The 5,381-nt window shown below is 35.0% G+C and overlaps 1 non-coding gene across 1 annotated transcript; it reads left to right on the top strand.

The window, feature by feature from the left end:
- The first annotated feature begins 4,264 nt into the window (after window positions 1-4,264).
- LOC139873724 (small nucleolar RNA R71) lies at window positions 4,265-4,371 on the top strand. The gene has a single exon (XR_011767450.1). It is a non-coding gene; the product is annotated as a small nucleolar RNA R71 (small nucleolar RNA).
- The last annotated feature ends 1,010 nt before the right edge of the window (window positions 4,372-5,381 follow it).

Here is a 5,381-nt window from a genome sequence, read left to right as displayed (position 1 = left end):
GCGTTGCTTGTCCTCAACCAATACAGAACTTGAAATTAAATCACACTTCACTCGAATCACTTTTTTATTCTCACACTTTATACATTAATGATTTTGATACGGCATTATAAACAATGATAGTAACGATGTGGTTTACAGTCCCACATGACTATTAAAAATTTAGATCCTTTAAGGAAATTGGATCTTTATGAAAACATTTGATCTTTTGAAAATTCATTCTAGATTTTACCCTAGATAAGTTTTCCGGAATAACCCCTCAGCGGTTTTTGCAAAATGTTTTTGTGGGTTTTGTGGGTTTCAGATTTTAAAATTTTAGCTCAAAACTTGCGGTTTTGTGTCACCTACTTGCTAACCTTGTATTAGGAAAGCACACGTCCAGTATACTTTCTCCGTATATTACCTTTCGGTAAACTACCGTCTGGTTATAAAGCGTTGAACAAGCAACTGTTAAGGCAATGTCTAATGACCTGCAGATGTTCATGGTGTAAAACGTGTCAGATGCAATTACTATCCTTTGTAGGAGCAATAGTAAATATCACCCTATAATTTTTCGGCCTGGCATAAGGTCCTGTCTTCGACCATGCTATGCAACCACCGTTCTTACGGTTGACACCCGATTTGGTTCAGGTGACCTAATGAATTTCGATGAATTCTCAGGATTTTACGTTCAACGGTAATGACCACATTGAAAATAGGGTTTTCAGAAAACAAATCGGTTTTAATTTGATCAAAATATTTTCTCGTTCAAGCTCGAGTTTAGATATCATTGAATTCCATGAGTTTGAATTCTCAATCTTTAAGGTCAATCTCAAGGATTGAGTAATATCAGGCTTAAAAGCTGATTTTAAATCTTTTAAGGAGATTATCCTTTTCTGGGGGTCTGATTCATTAGTCTTATCAAGCTAATTTGCACAGCGCCCTCCCCATTTTACGAGATAAATCCTTCTCATGGTTAGGATAAATCTGACCACTTGGCGAACTTGTTTGATGCTGAGGTCAGTGGACTTCCTGCTGATTTTAGAGATGACTTTTCTAGATTTTTCGTCAACCTATAGCTGGTCTGGACGACAACTTCCTGACCTAAATCAAGAAGCGCGTCTTTTTCTGAAGACTTTACTTCATTTTAATGATGGAATTGATTCATCAAGTAGATCTATCTTTTCTTCCATTTATATTACAATTTATCGGGTAAAACAGTTAATTTTGTCCAAAACAAAAGCACCTGCAATAACTTTACAGAAACATGTGATAGATAGTTTTTAATTGAATAACTTGGTACATTCTCCCCACACTTGGCTTTTATTTATTTCTTTCTTTGCCTTTTTATTCTCCTCTTTTCCATTTTAAATGAATTCAAGCATTTTAGGTTGTTTCTCAATTTATGTCCTTTCCGAGGTAACGATAATTTCGGTATTAACACCTAGTTTTATCGTTCATAAATATGTATAAATATGATTTTGAATTCATTTAATTGAAAATTTTTCAAATTTTCACAAAAATTGGCAAATAAACCAAGTGTAAACCTGAGAGAATTTATAACCCTTCCCCACACTTGAGATCTTGCAATGCCCTCATTTGCAAGAAATCAGTAAAAATTTAAATTCATGAGGATGATTAGTGTAGAAAAATGATTAAAAATACCGAGTTTGCAAACATATTATTTTATATCACATTTGATATTTTGCGTCTTGTCGTCAAAATTAGTAGCTTTTGCTGAACTTAATGTCAGTCTTTGAAAGTGCGCTGTTTTACCCTGTTTTGTACATAAGATAAACTACAAACATACATAATATTTTTATTATATTTTTTTTATAAAACCTTTATTTATTAAAACAATTTAAATGAATAAATTTTTTTTTAAATTTTATTTCCTTGTACTTTAGGTAGTTTCGGTATGTTTACCTAGTCCGTCCCTCGACAAAATTTAAAATTTGTCGTTTTTAAAGCAATTGTTTTAAAAGCAAAGATTTTTGGGTTTTTTAATTTTTTTGGTATACTTTAGATCAATAATATTAAAATAATGATAATAAAATTTTCCGCCCCGCCCTCGGGTAAAGCAATTTTGGTTCCATGACCTAGTCTTTAACTTATGACGAATTTTAGAAATCATTTTTTAAACTTAATGAAATAAAGTAATTTTTGTTTTTAAATTCACACAAAACTTAAATTTAAAAATGCATATTAATTTCATACAAAACCTACAAAACAAAAATTCAGAATGGGGGGAGAAAACTAGTTCTTTAGTGTCTGCTAGTGGAAAAGTCCAATCGGATTCCATTCTCGGAACTACACGATAACAGAACAACTAACTCTAGACAGCATTTTCTTTTTAGAACATCTGAATCTCCCCACACTTAGGTAGCTGTGGTATCGAAATTGTGATTAACTTCATTGTCAATTTCTCTTGGACCATAATCAACTTGCATATCTGTGACTTTTGCTTTAAGCCATTGGTCAGATTTCTGTGTAATATCCACAAATTCAACTAGTTTTGCCTTTTCTTTAGGCGATAGATTGGATACTAATCAGTTACATAACTTAAAGTTCCCCTTGGTTCTAGCATCGTGAATCCGTTTAATAACTTTCTTCATTGAACTATTAATAATGGGGTCGTTTAATTTCGTATAAATTACAGGGTTCTTTGTTATCAGGTCATCATTAGGTGTTACTTCATTTTCCCCACACTTAGGCGTTTTATTATTGTTAAGCACTACCGTTGGAGTTGGTGTAACAACATGGTTCTTACCAATCATTTTTGTTGGTTCAACGGTTTTGGTTGGTGGAGACCGATTTGTCACCATCACTAAGTGTCATTCTACCATCTCTTATATCAAATAACGCCCTGGTGGATGCTAAGAATGGTCGACCTAAAATTAGAGGAATGTTTGAGTCCTCTTCTATGTCAATGACAATAAATTTGACTAGAAAGGTTAAATTACCTACTTGAACGGGTAGGTTGTCAGCAATTCCAACTGGGTGCCTAATGGTTTGATCAAAGAGTCGAACACTCATCTCCGTTGGACTTAACTCACCTACTCCTAATCTCTTATATAATGAAAAAGGCATAACACTCACACTCGCACCTAAATCTGCTAGTGCATCATACATGACACAATCACTAAGTAGACAGGGAACAATAAATTCACCCGGATCACCCAACCTGGGTGGAGGTTTTGGTGAAACTGTCTTCACCGGGTTTACTTCTATGGTTTTTGTTTCTTGCACTTTCTTATTCTTCTTCTTCTTTCCAGAGGTATCACAAACTTTATTACCTATTACTTGCTCATACTCAACTCCTTTTCTTGGAAACGGGATGGGTGGTCTGTATGGTGCCACCACTGGCTTTACATACTCGGGTGGTGGTGGTGTTATAACTTCTTCATTATTACTCACATCTAAAACCTTCCCATCATCTAATGTTGGTTTTTCAGAATTCGTTGAAACCATATTAACATTCTCATTCTGAGGATTTACTTCAGTATTACTCGGTAGCTTTCCTTGTTCTCTCTCACTCATCATGCTAGCAAGAGTACCTACGTGTTTTTCAAGATTCAAAATTGAAGCTTGTTGAGTTCTTAATGATTGATCAAACCTCTCATTTGTTTGGGTTTGAGATGTAATAAATTATGTTTGAGATTCTATTAGCTTTACCATCATTTCTTTCAGATTTGACTTTTTCTCTTCGGTTTGTTGTGGTGGTTTATACAAGCCAGGTCTTTGTTGATTGAAAGTGTTGTTTTGAGTTGGTTGGTTATTCGGACCTTGTTGGTTGTACGAGTTATTGTTGGGTCTATTTGGATTGTAAAGAATGTTTTGATTTCGATTGAAGTTTGGCCTTGGCGGTTGATAATTATTTTGATAATTATTTCCCTGCCTTTGGTTCATGTAGGAAACATTCTCACATTGTTCCATCGTTTGCTCGATGTGATAATCTTTTGTTAAGTGTGGTCCACTGCATTGCTCACAACTGATTCGTATTGCGTGAATATCTTTATTCCTCTTTTCCATTCGTCTTTCGAAAGCATCTATTTTTGCAAAAATGGAATCAAAGTCATGGCTAGAATCGGCTCTAGCCGCTTTAGATGATCGAAAAATATCTTTTTCCTGGTGCCACTCATGTGAGTGGGAGGCTGTGTTATCAATATTTTTGTGAGCTTCGGTTGCGGTTTTCTTCATAATGGAACCACCAGCTACTGTGTCGATGTCTTTTCGTGTAGCAACGTCGACACCTTGGTAGAATATTTGTACTATTTGATAAGTGTCTAAACCGTGTTGAGGACATCCTCTTAACAACTTTCCGAATCTTGTCCACGCCTCATATAATGTTTCATTTGACTTTTGCGCGAACGTAACAATTTCTCCTTGAAGTCTCACAGCTTTAGATGCTGGAAAGAATCTTTTAAGAAATTTCTCAACTAAAACATCCCATGTATCAATCGCCTCTTCAGGTAGCGATTCTAATCAATCTTTGGCTTCTCCCTTTAAAGTCCAGGGAAATAACATGAGATAGATCTGTTCATCCTCAACTTCTCTGATTTTAAATAGAGTACAGATCCTATTAAAGGTTCGAAGATGTTCGTTTGGATCTCCTTTTGGCGTACCACTATATTGGCATTGATTAGTTACCATGTGTAGGATTTGTCCTTTGATTTCATAATCTGGCGCATTAATGTCTGGCTTAATAATGGCGTGACCTTGGCCAGTGCGTGTGGCTCTCATTCGATCTTCCATACTTAGAGGTTCCATTACTTCCATAATTGAATTTGTTGAATATGAATCACTAGAGGATTTTGATTTAATAATTTGTGGTTCAGGAGGAATGATTAGTGGTTCAGGATCTTGGAATTGTCCTTGAATATCCTCCGGGTTCTCAATTGTGAAGTCGGATTCAAAAAATGGATTATCGGAAATTTGAATTGGAGTACTTATTTGAATAGATGATGATTCTAAAGAAAAATCAACGGCGACGATATTTGCTAGATGTCTTGATCGAGTTACAGGTGGTGAACGTATGAAAGGTGGTGAACGTTTTGCTCGGTGCATTCACTGAATATCCTATTAGAAATTATATAAGTTATCAAATTAATAGACTTTTCTGCTTTTGCCCACGTTTCGAATAGCCAAAAGATGCAGCAGGGAGCCAGGATCCTTTAAGTCGGAAAATCCACAACTCAGCCACTAACAAATCCAACTATTACTACGAAGCAGGAAATTTTGGATGTCTATCAATTTAACCGCTTAAAATAATTTTTCAGTCGAAGTTTAAAGAAAATAAAGAAAATTCTATGTTCTAAAAACTAGAGCGTAGAAATGAGAAATAAAAAAACGCGTCGAAAACAAAAGGTCGAAAAACAAGCGTCGAAAAATAAAAAGTCGAAAAA

The sequence above is a fragment of the Rutidosis leptorrhynchoides genome, chromosome 10 (assembly GCF_046630445.1).
Source record: "Rutidosis leptorrhynchoides isolate AG116_Rl617_1_P2 chromosome 10, CSIRO_AGI_Rlap_v1, whole genome shotgun sequence".
NCBI lineage: Eukaryota > Viridiplantae > Streptophyta > Magnoliopsida > Asterales > Asteraceae > Rutidosis > Rutidosis leptorrhynchoides.
The sequence above is the reverse complement of the archived record's forward strand: the minus strand, read 5'-3'. Positions and strand labels throughout refer to the sequence as shown.